A 16,219-nucleotide genomic window follows, 5' to 3' on the forward strand; every position below is an offset into this window, starting at 1 on the left:
ACATTCACAATGTAGAAACATGTTAAACTCTATTTTCTAGGATAACAGGGTGACATGGACATAAGGACCAATGATTTATGGGGTTGCTTTCCAGTGGAGAACAATATTATGTAATATAAGCCATGTAATGTGAATCTTTCTCTTACTGTGTGTGAGTGTAAAAAAGAAACCAAAAGATAACAATGCTCTGTCTCCAGTCTTTCTGCAGCCCTCTTTAAAGGATCTGCTGGTCAGTCAATTGACATAACCTGATTACAAGCAACAAACAGGATGTCTCTTTGCAGGCATTTAACTGAAATTTTAGCAATAACTGATACAAACATGCAAACATGTGTGTGAGTTCAAGTTTCAAGCAGCCAACCAAACATATCGTATTTCCCGGACTACAAAGCGCACCTGAATATTAGCCGCACAAGCTAAAATCAGGGGAAAATCCTGTTTTGTACATACATTAGCCGCACCTGACCAAAAGCCGCAGGTGTTTCAATGTTGACTTATCATATGTAAGAGAATATACACAAAGGGAATTGTCAGGAAAGAGATGGCTGTTTGGAGACACACCCCTTTTATTAATATTTTGAAAAACAAGTTATGGGTACATATTTGCATAACTTTTTAGGTATATGTACAAGTAGCGGTAATTACAAGTAGGACACATGTACTGTGCTTCATAAATGAGTAACAAATGTAGTACATAACAATAACCTGCAGCACACCAGAAAAATAGATTCAGACTACCTTTTAGGCTCAGGTGCAGTGACACAGCTTTAACAAGAAGAAAAGTCAGTCATTCACCACCATCTTTCTCTTCTTCCTGCGCACTAAAACCACCAAAGTCCTCTTCTCCAGTGTCGGATATGAACAGGTTCAGGGTGGCTTCGTCATCCACTCTCAGCTTCTTTCCTTCGTTGTCACTTTCAAAACCAAAGAAATCCTCGTTGTCAGTGTCGGAGTCGAACACCCTCAGAAGGGCCGTGGCGGTGTCTTCCTCTCCATCATGCAACAGTCCAGCCCTTTGAAATCCATTGGTGATCGTGGATGTTTTCACACTTTTCCACGCTGTCAGAATCCACCGGTGGAATTGAGTATAACTTGCTTTTCGCAAGTTTATCGCCGCTCGTCATCCACGACTCCCGCTGAACACATAGCGCTACTTTGAAGTTTGTTTTTCGCGCTACTTGTACGGCACTATGTTGCCTGGCGGATGGACATGTGACCAACATACCACTCTTGAACCCCGATACTGTGTGTCTGATCACATGCCCTTCCGCCAGGCAACGTAGTGCCGTACAACAGCGGAACAAACAAAACAAATCGTCTTACGATATGACAAAAATCATGGACAATCCATAGAAAAGCCGCACCTGACTAAAAGCCGCAGGGTTCAAAGCTGGTGCAAAAAGTAGCGGCTTATAGCCCGACAATTACGGTAATACAGACAGAAAAATAAACTTGCTTGAAAGTTTTTCATTGAACAGTGCAAACTGTTTTTTAGTGGATTTCTTCCTGTTTTTATTTTTTAGAATTTGTTTCAGGGCGGCGGGGTGGGGGTAATCGTTAGTTTTTAGAGTAAGACAATATTTTTTTACAACCTCATACACATTTATGGTGGGAATTTTATTGAAAGTAAATGAACTAAACTGTAATGTATCCTAAGAGCTGTTTAATTAGGATGCAGAGATAACATAAAGCCTTGTTCATATCTTTAACCCAATAATTCAAATGCAGCAACTATAACAGTTTTAGTTTCTTACTAAAAGCTTCTTTTTTTTAAGTCAAATTCAAGCACCTTGTTATTTACCTTTAAAGAAATTTCAAATTCATTTTTAAAGAAACAGACTTCAAACCAGCTGTTAAATCTGTCCACCAATCATCTGGTCATTTTAACTGGACTAATTATATAGTGTTATTTAATGCTGTTTAAGGAGACATTGTAGAGACATTGGATGGAGTTGTGGTGCGGGGGTTAGCATTGTGGCCTCACAGCAAAAAGGTTCCTGGATGGGGACTTTCAGTGCCAAGTGTGCAAATTCTTCATGCCTCTGTGGGTTTCCCCCAGGTACTTTCACTTCCTCCCAAAGTCTAAAGACACACATGTTAGGTTAACCGGTGATTTAAAATTATCCAGGGATGATATTGATAAAGTGTATTGCATGAAGCAACTGTATGATGTACGATATAGTTAAATATGACTTGTAGTTAAGAAACTTCGAGTGCTCAATAAGACTTTCTAGTCTGGCAATAAAGATAACCATGTTCTCTCTGAATTACACATATGATAAAGGGTTTTTTTGAGTGATAAATGAAGAATGATTTACCGAACATGATGAATGAGTTTAACTTCACTTTTTCAGAGAGCTCTACTTCAACCTCGAAAGAGGATACAAGTACCATTGCAGCCTCACTAAAATGCCATAAATTGTGCAGCATGAGGTCAAAAGTATTTTTGGAAAAAGTGGCTTTTCACCAGATATTCTAAGACAGAGAAAGAAACAAAAAATGCCATTTATAGACTGTTTGTTTGGTAAAATGTAAAATAGAAAACAAACAGGCCGCCCTGGGAGAGAGGCTGTTTATCTCCAACATATGTCTGTCTTTCTCTTTCTCCCTCTGACTCCATCTATGTGTCATTGAGTAATCACACTTTAACCTGTCCAGTTAACCTGATTTGGCCTTCATGTGCCAATTGGCATGGCATAAAGGAACCGAGCACCTCTTCCTGTTGCACATCATGCTGCATCAGTGACTCAGCATGTCCTGAGTCAATTAACCTTCCCTTTGAACAGGTGTGCAAATCATTTCTACGGGAAATCTCTCCTGTTTGCTCACAGTGAGTTCACAACACACCCAACAATGTCATACTGTAGGCAACATTAGGGAGTGCTCACACTTGGCAACTGATATCATGTCTGAGCACCTCTGACCCCCAAAATCCACACAAAATCATTGCGTACCATGGCCTGGCCTCTTGAGGTGGTGGGCTTGGTTCAGTTGGATTCATGATCAGTAAACATGTTACTGAACTACAGTGCTTTTTCAACAACAGCTCTCTCTGGTAACAAAAAAAGAAAGAAAAAAATCACTGGGTTAATTAACAGATAGATAAGAGGACACCGTGTTATTGTTTCCAAAATCGCACACAAAACACATTAAATCATGAATACTCTACATGGCAGAGAGAAGAGATGCTGAGCCAAACTGAAGCACTCAGATCTTTAAATACAATGTGTGCAGGCCAGTGGGCGAGAGGGAAAGGGGAACAATCGTTCTCAGCAAAGGTACAAGGCAATTATGCCCAATCTGATAATACCCTTAAATACCATCCACACATAAAGCGATTTGCTCATTGCTAGTGGTGCAACGGATCAAAACTCTCACGGTTCGGATCGGATCACGGTTTTAAGTCACGGATCGGATCAATATTCAGATCAGCAAAAAAAAGAAAAAGACAAAGATTTTAACATTTACGTATTAACTTATTTAAGTATTTTTCGCCTATTAAAAACATTCAACTTATATTAGCAACACGTCTGCAAGATACTCTCCCCTCAGTAATTCATAGAGATCAAAACTGTTTTATATTGGGGCGTCAAGGTCTACATAATGTAAGAAGAGTCTTTAACATTATAGACGGACTAAACAATTCTTCAGAGAGGGCCTTTCTCTCACTGGATGCTGAAAAAGCATTCGATAGGGTCGAGTGACCTTATCTTTTTGATGTTCTGACTAGATTTGGTTATCGAGATGTGTTTCGAAGATGGATACAATTATTTATATATATATATATATATATATATATATATATATATATTTATTAGGGGTGCAACGATATTCGTATCGATATTGAACCGTTCGATACAGTGCTTTCGGTTCGGTACGCATATGTATCGAACAATACAACATTTGTAATTTATTTTATCAACTTTATCAACATACCGTGCAGGGGCCTGTCCTTCCATGATGGTTCCTCGTCTCCCTCCTCTTTCTTGGGTTTCTGCTGCCTGAGGTATTCACTGAGCACTCGGTCAGTTGGGGCCATCTTCCCAATGTATTCTTGGATGTTCGTTGTCTCATCCTGGACTGTGGTGCTGACACTCACCAGTCCCCGGCCCCCTTCCTTCCTCTTAGCGTACAGCCTCAGGGTGCTGGACTTGGGGTGAAACCCTCCATGCATGGTAAGGAGCTTTCTTGTCTTTATGTCAGTGGCTTCTATCTCCTCCTTTGGCCAGCCTATTACCCCTGCAGGGTACCTGATCACGGGCAGGGCGTACGTGTTGATGGCCCGGATCTTGTTCTTACCATTCAGCTGACTCCTCAGGACTTGCCTGACCCTCTGCAGGTACTTGGTGGTTGCAGCTTTTCTAGCGGCCTCTTCATGGTTCCCATTCGCCTGCGGGATCCCCAGGTACTTGGAACTGTCCTCTATGTCTGCAATGTTGCCTTCTGGTAGTTCAATCCCCTCAGTTCTGACTACCTTCCCTCTCTTTGTTACCATCCGACTACACTTCTCCAGTCCGAACGACATTCCAATGTCATTGCTGTATAGCCTGGTAGTGTGGATCAGTGAATCGATGTCTCGTTCACTCTTGGCATACAGCTTGATGTCATCCATGTACAGGAGGTGGCTGACAACTGCTCCGTTCCGTAGTCGGTATCCGTAGCCAGTCTTGTTAATGATCTCACTGAGGGGGTTCAGGCCTATGCAGAACAGCAGTGGGGACAGAGCATCTCCTTGGTAGATCCCGCACTTGATGGTGACTTGTGCTATGGGCTTGGAGTTGGCCTCTAGTGTTGTACGCCACATCCCCATTGAGTTCCTGATGAAGGCTCTTAGGGTCCCATTGATCTTGTACAATTCTAGGCATTCCAGTATCCAGCTGTGGGGCATTGAGTCATAGGCCTTCTTGTAATCAATCCAGGCAGTGCATAGGCTTGTCAGTCTGGTCTTGCAGTCTCGGCTGACTGTTCTGTCTACCAGTAGCTGGTGTTTTGCGCCTCTGGTATTCTATTAATTATATATATATATATATATATATATATATATACACTCAGAAAATCGGAGGGGAGGGAGAGGGGGTGAGGCTGGGGGTGGGGTAGGCTGGGGTATGGGGGACTGCTGCTGCTGCTGTTTGCTGCCCACATACTTTTTTTCCTTCTTTTTCGAATCTTCGGATCACGTGCATGCCGAACCATGGAGTGGGATCGGTTCGGATTACGGATCAACCGTGATCCGTTGCACCACTACTCATTGCATATCACTTTTTAGCTGATGGTTTTTTGATCACAGATACCCAGTCTTGAGTTGGATAGATATCCCTGTCTAGTGAAAGGGTACAATTCACAGACCTGTGGAAATTTAAGTATATCTTTATTCCTTACAGAAAATTGTGACCACCTCTATAAAAGCAGAACTTTTTGCAATTTGCTGTTCTGGCACATTTAGGTATGTGTTAATAGAATGCCACAATCTTCCCAGGAGAACACACCTCGTTAAATTCACCCCATACAGACTGTGGAATGCTCAGAGAAACTGGAAAAACCCCAAAAGCTACATCTTTCCTTTGCAGAGACGAGTCCAAAATGAAGAATTCTGGCTATAATGTACAATGCCACAGTAAGTGAAAAACAAACAGCAGATCAGCACAAATATCTCACATCAACTGTCAAGCACAGTAGAGGATGGATGATGATTTGGGCATGTTATACAGCCACAGTGTGAAATTGGGTCATGCAGCAGGACAGTGACCTCAAGCACAGCACAAATCTACCACAGAGTCACGGACTAAAGAAAAGAATCAAAGTCCAGATGTCAACCTGATTAAAAGAAGAGTAAGCGAAAATTCCTCCACAAGAATGCGGTCTGATTAAGAGTCTGATTAAGTAATACAGAAAATGACTACTTCAGTAACTGCTGCTAAAGGTGACTCTACAAGCTATTACATCATGCTTTGTACTCCATTTCCACAGGGCTGTATGTCACCTGTGATTGGTGCAAGTAGCTGAATTTCACTAGCATTCCTCAGTTCCTGGTCACTATATCACTGCTAGTCTATTCCTGTATGGATGCATTTTCAGAGTCAGACTGCCATGTTTCCATCCTATTCTGATTTAGTGTTGGTCATTTAGATTTTAGCCAACTGCAAATTTAATTCAGAATATAATTAACAGTTTACATGGTTCATTTTGTACATTTCTTCCTACAAAGTTTAAGAATTCAATGCACATTCATAAAACACTTGACACTTTTTTCCAGATCTGCACCAAGTTGTAGGTCCTTTTGTCATTTTCATAAAAACAAATGTCACATTGAAGAATAAATAGGATTCAACTACACAAAACATTTCCATCCTCTTCCCAAAAGGGGTTCGTTACAGGTGGGGAACTCTGTTTTATTTGGCAGCGGTCTGGACACTAACCCCAAAAGGAATTTGTGTTTCCAACTGGAATTGAACCAATGAACTTTCACATGCTAAGTAAATGAGTAAACTGCTACAGTATGGAGTCCCCATCTAAATGTCTCTGTAAATACTTCTTCAAAATGCCAGATGGCCCCAGGGTTATTAAAGGAAAAGAGAAAGACTTCCCATATGGACTTGCAGGATTCTCAAAACTAGAAAACGGCAGACTACACTTGTTGGTTGCCAGCTAATGCATTATTGTTAACACTGGCATTATTAGCAAGCCAGTCACAATTGCAGCCCAATTGAAAAAAGTTACTCGAGGCCTGTTGGGAACATTACAGACAATGGTGGAGGAAAAACTAGGGTTTGGAGACAACACAGCAAGCTGAATGACAAAAAGACAGACCGAGAGAATGGAGGAGCACAACTGGACATATTAAAAAAAACACCAACAAAAAAAAAATGAGGAGAAGGAAATGTTCTTTCAGAGTAGTATTTCTGAAATCAGATCGATGTTGATTTAATTTAGACCGGAGATAGTTTTTTTCAGAGTCTCTCAAAATGCAACTAATAACAGTGCAGTCTGCATATTTAAAAAAAAAAAAAAATTGAAAATAATTTAATTACATTTTGTGAACATTAATGTGCAAAAAAAAGGTACACATGACTAAAACTTACACTCTTCCCAATCATTTCTGTTCAATTGATAGCTGTTGATGCTTTATACTGTGACTGCTACAGGCAAATCCTATCAGTGATGTAGATAATTAGCCTAAGCGTTTCTGTTTAACTCTATTAAACAGGGCAAGACTGCCAAGGCTGACTCACATGGCTGGGATGTGATACTGGTGCCCTAATGGGAAACATGCTGCTGCCACACAGTCCTTAATTACAAAGTCCTCTGACAGCCCTTTGCTTGACCTGGCTAATTCTCTACAACAGGCACACAACATGCATACCGAATGAAGGCTACACTCTGGTAAAATACTTGACTGACATACAAAATCAATGTAATTAGACTACATGATAGAGGCTCTGTGGTAAGACAATCTGTATTATTAATGACGGAAAAATCTATCAAGCTCTCTCTGTACCTTTCAGTCCTCAATCATGTGTTCGTTCTCTCCCTTCTTTCAAGTCTAATTTATGTTTCAAAGGAAACCATTAGTACAGAGCCACAAAGAGACTGACACTGTCACAGAGGTTGCAGATAAGCAGAGCCGTGCGCAGCCTCGGGATTGGGATACACAGCAGGTGCTGCAGACGACACACAGGCCCGAGTAGCTGACAGAGTTAGAGAATGTGACCTGATAACTACACCGCAATGTCCCACATAAATAAAGACACTAACTCTGGCATGACATTCCTATTGTACGTGCCAGTGTAATGCTGCATACTCTTAAGCAAAAGGTCTCTAAACAAGGAGATATTTACCAACTTTAAGCTTTATTGCAAATTAAGACGGACAAAATTCTCAAATTATTGCTAATTAAACATCAAGCATAAAAGGTCTTCTCTCTTTCTAAAGCATCCTTTTTTCCATGCAGTATTCAGACTTCTTTCACATCCTTTGTGAGGAGGAAAAGACTAAAAGACCTATCACTTATGATCTGTTTAAATAGCTTAACAAAGCAACCAACACTTATAAGTGAGAGATCCAAGGAATAGTATCCATATTAAGCACAATGAACTAACTCAGATGACTAGGCATTGCACTTTAACAACCTGGTTCAACCCCTGGTTTTAAAAGCAGATCCAGCAAAAGAACAAAAGTCCTTTACATCCAATATCTACAATGAAACACTATAAATCCAAAAAAGAAAAGAAGACTCAGATTAAAGTGTATTATACAGTACTTTTCAACAGTTTTGAGCCACTCCTTATTTCATTATACTTTGCTTTTAAGATGCCAGGCTTTCTTGTATTTTATAATTGCTCTTGAGCAATAGTTCTCCAGGCTTTCTGAAACTTTTTCAGGTTTTCTTTGGGCAATGGATGTATTTTCACTCATTTTCAATCCAGTCCTTGTACCTGACCTTTATCAGAAGGTTTCAGTGTTTGTTAAGCAACACAAATAAACACTACCTCAAGGGATGAATTGGTGATGCGCCTATACATAATAGGCAACATTTTGGAAAGCACCAATTTTAAACTGTATATTTAGGCACATTGTTTTTAGTAAAATGTAAACATCACATAACTGGTTCATATTTCTTTAGCTGTATCTATGAAAAATGCCAAAGACGACATAGTTTGACAGGAACAATATATATATTTTTGCATCAACAAGGTGATTTACGAAATCTCAGTATAGTGTGCAGGGTGTCCTTACAAATAAATCTGAGGAAAGTGGAAAAGTGCAGGACAAAAGAAGTGGCTGGCCTAAACAACTAGCTATGAACAATACCCGAAAGTGTTTGTCAAGAAGTCATTGTTATGAAACAGCAAGAAAAGGCTGAGGTATGCCAAATTACAAAACAACTCATGGAACGGCAAACCCAAGTTTGACTTTTTTTTGTATAAGCCGTCCTCAGTATGTATGGAGAAGGTCAGGAGAGAATTTCAGCGTGTCTACAGCCATCTGTATAGAACAGTGGAGGCTCTGTCATCATTTAGAGCTGCATTTCAGCCAGTGGTGTTGGGAATCTTGTCAAAATTGTCAAAATTATTAATGCAGAAAGGTACAGTCAGATTTTAATTATGCAGTACTATATCTGCAAAGCATCTAACTGGCAACAGTTTAATTTTTCAGCATCACAATGACCCCAAACACACAACCAATGCAGTAGAAGCACAGCTTGGTACAAAAACACACAGTGGAACACTATCAGTCATGGACTGGGCTCCCCAGAGACAGCAACTCAATATTAAAGAAGCAAGGTGGTATCATCTTGACATATAATGAAATATGATTTAAGAAGCCTGGAGAACTAATCCTAAAATGTAAACAAAGCTTGTTTAAGAGAGTTCAGAATATGTTAAATAATAAAGGTGGTTATACCAAATATAATCATTCAAGCTCATCAGAAATATATCAGAAAATGTTTTTGCTTTATATACTGTATTTGTATATAAATTTGTAAATCCTCCAACAATTTCTAATTTTCCTAGCACAATATAAAGAACAGAGTGATGACTCAAGACTTTTGCACAGTACTGTAGTACTGTATCTGTGGTGGATAATATACTTTTTAAGATATTATATTTTCAAATGAGACACCACCATTTATGTCAATATACATCAATAACATCTAACACAGAATAGCCCCTCCTCCACTATACATATACAATTTAAAGCTTGCTCTCAAATTTAACATGCAGTATAGAGACAGACATAGCATAATATTTTGTAGTGGAAAGGAAACTATCCTATGAAAAATATGATGCTTATTACCTATAACGACACAGAACATGTAAAGGTTCTACGTTTTGCAAGGTAAAATTACTGTTTTTGGCAATGGACTGCAGCGGCTTTGAAGAGAGTGTAATGGCTACAGTCTGATGAAAGGGGTCTGCTGGCACTTGAAGCACTGAAAATTAATATAAAGGACTCTTAAACGGCTTTTAATTTGTTTTAGGTGACTGTAATGTGTTTTGCTGTTGATCAAACCTAAAACATTGTGCCAGCTGGCAGTCCTGTTTGGTGGTGTGCCGCAATCCAGCGTAATTAATACACCAAGCATTTAAGTATCTCATACAACCTCACTTCAAAGAAACGAAAATACCCCATACTGAGTAAAAACATTTTTCCCCAGCAAAACTGCTATTATATTAAACATTATAATGAAATATGCAATATGATTTTCCAACGTTTCCTGAAAACTGCAGCAGCTCCTGACTGAGAAAGTGACTGCTTTGAAATACAGGCTACGAAAAAATTCATACATTTTATATTTTAAATTGTTTGAATAAAAGTGGTTGTGATAGCTCGCATGCAGAAAATATTGAGATATATAACACATATCACCACTCAGTCTAAAAGTACAGGGACATAAAGCACTGTGCAAAAGTCTTGAACCATCTATTTCTTTACATTTTGCTTGGAAAATAGGAAATAGGTACAGCAATTTATTGAAACATATAGAAATACAGTATGTAAAAAGCAAAAACAATTCTTAGTTTCTACAGTTCTGACACGCATGAAAGTCAATATTTGGTTTAATTTTTTTTAAGTAGTCTTCAGTGAATAGTTCTCCAGGCTTTGTCAAGGACATTCAAAGCTCTTCTTAGGATGTTGATCCCATACTGCTTCAATAACGTTGAGGTCAAGCCAATCCATGACTGATAGAAAAACATATAATGGAACACTATAATGGCACTGCATCATCTGATGGTATCTTTCCTGTGCCCTTAAATCCATCAATTTTAACAAGATCCCAAACACCTCTGGATGAAACAACCACAAACCATGACAGAGCATCAATTGTGCATCTAAATTATCTCAAGTACAGTAATGTCAAATAAAATAAGGGACACATGCAACCCAAACTAAGGCATAAAATAATAATCCCCATACTCTGACTTGTTGGAAGGCTTCTGACATTATTTGGAGGCAAAAAGAGTTCTGACGGTGTTTTTTATCTCCTGGGTGACATGGATTTGGTGTCTATTCATTTATGTGTTTTTGTGCATGTGTGTCTTCACGTTTAAGTGTGCAAGTGAATGAGCATGTTTGCGTATCTATAAGCCATTAAAAATATGTGGTGGCTCCAATGAAGAAAAGCCAGGATATCAGCATTCTGAAGTTTGCATCCTGTGCTATGATGCTAAATTTTATGCTGCTGAAAACAGACATTACAACGTAAATAATTAATGTTAGTAAAAACTCAGTGTCTAACCTAAGAGCAAACTCGTGGTCTTTGACATTCCTGTGAAAAAGCACAACGTCTGTGGAAGTCCACTGGTCTGATGTCCATTGTGAAGATTTCAAAGAACTTCTTCACCTATATAATGAGTCAGTGAAAGAGGCTAAATCCTCTTATTTCAATAATCTTATAAATCGTCATAAGAATAATCCTAGAGTTCTGTTTGAGACCATCAACAGTATTGTTTCTCCTCCATCTCAGAATGCTGTGTTGCTTTCTGATGAAGACTGTAATATTTTTCTCAATCACTTTATAAATAAGGTGATGGGCTTGAGATCCAAAATCTCCTCAAGTGCCTCCTCTTATGAAGATGGCTCTTGGTGTCCTGGGTCGTTTATTTCTTTTTCTCCAATTGACTTAATTACAGTAATAGGTAAAATGGTCATCATGCTCATGAAAGAATAAAGTTACATTGAAACCAAGCACACCATTGTTTTTCTTGTGACATTTCCAATAAGTTTGATGTGTCACATGGCCCTCTTCCTATTGAAAAAACAAAAGTTGTATCCAAGATGGCCGACTTCTAAATGGCCACCATGGTCACCACCCATCTTGAGGAGTTTGCCCCCTCACATATACTAATGTGCCACAAACAGGACTTTAATATCACCAACCATTCCCATTTTATTACGGTGTATCCATATAAATGGCCCACCCTGTAGATCCTGGCTCTACTAGTAATTATTGGCCTATTTCGAAATTGCCATTTATAAGAAAATTACTAGAATTTTTTCAGGTCTTTATTATGCAGATTACAGATTTCTGACCCTTTTCAGTTCGGCTTTCAAAAGCAGCACTCCACTGAAACCCCTCTCTTAAGGGTCTATAATGATGCAGGGAATTGTTCTGTGATCATTTGCTTGATCTCAGTGCAGCCTTCAATACCATTGACCACAAAGCCCTACATAACAGGCTGAAGGTTTTGGCAGATATATCTGGTTCCGTGTTAAACTCATTTTCTTCCTACTTATCAGATAGGACGTCTTGATGTATGCTCTAGTAAATCCCCAAAAGTTTATTCTGCTCAGCGTTTTCAGTGGGAAAAACATTTCGTCATTCACCCAAGTGACTTCTTCAGTCTCACCTGAAGGTTTCCCCAATGTTAAAAAACAGTACATTTGCATAAAGACTGAAACTAGCACCACCGAGGGAACAATGGGGTGGGAGGTCAGTTCCTTGATCATTAGTGCTGACCTTGGATCAGTGGTTGTTGATTAATGGTTATGAGAATCTGCATATTCTGTTTATTTTAACCTTTATGTTTAACAGGCCATAACTTAATTTTAATCAGAACAAAATGTCCTGTAAGCTGAACAAATAAAACACATCTCTATGTGCAGAAATGAGCACAGGGAACATCTACAAATTCCAAAACCAATAAAAAAAATAATTAATTAAAAAAAACTCAAACATCTGCACGTTTACATAAAAATACCTGTTTTTGGCAAGCGTGTATTGGTAAGTAAACCAATAAAATATGCAGCCTTGTTGATATTTTGTCACAATCCCAATGTTAAATAATACAGATATTGATTAGCTATAAGGTAAACTGTTTGTCAGAATTTTATTGTAATTCATCAGGAATCTTGATTTTAACCGCTATATCATACACACATTGATACGACATTAATATGAATGCAATCTACATTCTAATTAATGTATCACAGGCTAAAGTATCACAGGCTTCTTGCCTGATCTTTTAATGTCAGTTAACACGATGCTTTAGAGTGACATGATAACTTTAAGTGTGACACCTAATTACACTCACTCAGTTGTTAAATTATCCGTGTCAGCAGGCCAAAGAAGATTAAATGTGTATCTTGATGGCCAGGGAAACCACAGTGTTCCAAGTCAAATTACAGGAGATGGGATGAAAAGTCTTGTTACTTTACTCCTGCCTAGGGATGGGTACCGGTATGTGGTTCTGACATAAACTGTAGTAACCAGACCAAAAAGCAGCGCACATTTCGGTGCCTTTTTTCCCCCGAGATGTCATACACTTTGAATTCTAGCCAATCATTTTACGTTTCCGAGGATAGTAGGTGGGTCCAGGTACGTAAGTTCTTTTAGAGCAGAGCTACAGATTAAAAATGCCCAAGCGAAGGGGTCAAAGTCTGGCTGTACTTCACAGCAAAAGATGCAAAGTCAGCAGCCTGCAACAAGTGCTTTAAGGTGATACTGTGATACTGTCAAAGGAAGTAACACCTCAAATCCGATGAAACACCTGGTGACGCATAGCAGAAATGATGACGGATGATGATGCAGCAGCAGCCGTTCTTCTCTGCGTGAGTAGCTTCATGTTGTTCGTGTGTAATTTACGTTGAGTAAGCTAACCACGTTATTAAATTAATGCATGTAAGGTGAACTAGCAAACATCATCATAGCTACATGCGGCTGTCTTCTTGTTTGATGGCAGATACTCCCTTCACCCTGGCAAAAAAGGCTAAAATGACCAAAGAAAAAGTGGAAAACTGTTAAACATGAAAGGTTTTTGGACAAAGTTTGTGTTTTTTTCTATTGTTTAAGCACTGCTTCCAGCAAAGAGTGATACCATATATGCCCCATAGCTGCAGAAAAGGCTAACATTGTTATCTTTTTACAAAAAAAACAAAAAACAGCTGAACATGAGAGGTTTTTGGACCAATTTTGTGTTCTCCATTCTTTAAGCACCGGTTTGAGCACCGTTTAAGCACCGGCACAGTTTCAAAAGTACCGGTTTGGCACCGGTATCGGATAAAACCTAAACGATACCCATCCCTACTCCTGCCTCATTTATATTCACATCGAACAAAGCAATGGTAATCTCAATTTCCAGCTCTCATATCAGACGGATATGGATAACACCTGTTTTATTAGAAAACCCACAAAGAGGGAAAACCTCTGGGATTTTCAGATACATTTGAAGACTTTGTCCTTCCTCCCAGGTTCTGGCACTGCCCGCCTAACTCACATTTTTTCTCAAGCAGCAGAAAAAGAAAAAAGGAAAAGCTTCTGTGCCTCAAACGAATCAGTGTAGAAGTGCTGCAGTGACGAGAGTAAGTATGACATTGGTATTCTGTGGAGAGAGAGAGAGTGAGCCGTTATCTCAACGATCACAAAGTTAAAGCTTCTCAGAGTGTTGGAAATAGATCGCAGGACCAATTCCATTGAATTTCTAGCATTTGTGGGAAAAAATAATGTATCTTTAGTTATTGACTGACACAATGTAAAACTATATTTGTATTTTTTTTAACACAACTAAAAACATGATAAATTCCATAGACTGTTTTTGACTTTTAGAAAAAGGCTCTAAAAGTATACATATAACGTATATACACTTTAGGCAAGCATAATGGCATTACCATTTCTTTTAAGTTATTCGTATTATAATCATTCCTTTTTCACATTTCTACCATTAAAGTAATGCTAAAAAACTATAAACCACAAAATCTGACATGAAAAACAAATCACTCTTTAATTTGACACAAATAAACTATGTTTCTACAATCTGTGACCGTCCCTAAACATAAACTCTGGCTGATCCATCTGACCATGCAGGGTCAGCAGTCTCAGAATTACAGGGATATTCTTCTGTTTGCGCCCTTCGGCAAACAAGAGTACATTTGGCATGTTCTGTTTGTGGCCAGCACATTTTGGATACGGATGCTTTGAAATATCAGCAAGATTCCTTATCTTGATATAATCACAGTTTATATACATATGTAAATTTATGCAACCATGCATTCTCTGAAACATCTGTGTATAAATTAAAGCTGCAAGCTGTGATGAAAGGCCCCTCACACCCCGGCGCATTGAGCCCTGCAGAACACATTATATGGCCACTAGGTGGCGATGGAGAATACCATCTGGCCAAATGTCACATCTCAATCGAATTATAATTATAACCTACAGTGCATTTCCATATTTCTTCTTCCCACTATGCAGCGCTCAAAAGCACAAAAACCCACCATAAAAACCAAAAACAAATTCTGAACTTCAAAAACGTCTGAAAATAGCAAAAAGTGCTGAAGAATCATCAGGGTCTGATGTATATTCTCAACATTTTCGAGGTGGATGGCGTCAACCTGGGAGGAGCAGTACCCAGTTTTTCAGTGTAATGTAAGACCAACTTCTTGAGGCTTTCCTTGACCAATTTGAGCTTGCTGGGGTCAACCACCTTGAAGCTGTACCAGTGTAAAACATGACATTTTTAACTTAAAATGGCAGACTACGTCTTGGATTTGCGTCATTGGGTCCCGTGGACTTATTTGTCAGTCTTGGCTTGTTACATGTGTGTACCAAATTTGGTTTGGTTCAGAATAAACATTTAAGTAACGCACAGCAGTACGATGTTCAGGGAATAAACACGCCCTGTGGAATCCATTGTGAAGCCCTAACTGATCTCAATTACTGGAAGATAACGATGACTGGAAAATAGGGCTGTCACAATTAGTCGACTAGTCACGATTACGTCGATGACTAATTGAAGAAGAAGAAGAAGAAGCTGTTTCCCAGAATTCATAGCGCGGCCCTGCTCAGTTTCCAACAATGGCGGCAGCTAGTTTAAATATTACTCTTATTATTCTTTCTGGGTCACAAAATAAACATTTAACATATTTTCAGGCGAGAATGTAGCTGTGTAAACTTCAAATATCTGCTTGGTTTATTAAGACACCACATATTTTCAAAAGCACTCCGACGTCTGTTACCCACTAGCTCGATAGCTAGCCGGGGTTCAAGGCTTACTAGAGCCCGTGAGAACACCGGACTCCCGGCAAATCGTTTTCAAACCCAACGCCGTCTTTCGCTACTCAGGTTAAACATGATATATAAGTAACTTAGACAACCTAAAAATTTTATTGTTTGGCTTTTTTCAGTATTTTATTTGTTCCTGAGTAAATCGGTTTGGCTGAGATTAAAGTTATAGTTTTTACACAGCTGAGTAAACGTCAAGCAGACAACTGATTATCAGAA

At 39.0% G+C, this 16,219-nt stretch overlaps 1 protein-coding gene across 19 annotated transcripts in view; it reads right to left on the reverse strand.

The window, feature by feature from the left end:
* Positions 1–16,219, reverse strand: part of gpat2 (glycerol-3-phosphate acyltransferase 2, mitochondrial) — a 170,840-nt gene that overhangs the window by 125,291 nt on the left and 29,330 nt on the right. For 5 of the 19 annotated variants that reach the window (XM_082553956.1, XM_082553954.1, XM_082553970.1 and 2 more), the window contains exon 3: positions 2,955–3,052. The exons of the other annotated variants lie outside the window; for them this stretch is intronic. The gene's annotated coding sequence lies outside the window, so the exon portion shown is untranslated. The remainder of the gene's footprint in view (positions 1–2,954; positions 3,053–16,219) is intronic. 19 annotated transcript variants of the gene reach the window in all.

This window comes from Aulonocara stuartgranti (assembly GCF_965226115.1).
Source record: "Aulonocara stuartgranti genome assembly, chromosome: 12".
NCBI classification, from domain to species: Eukaryota; Metazoa; Chordata; class Actinopteri; order Cichliformes; family Cichlidae; genus Aulonocara; species Aulonocara stuartgranti.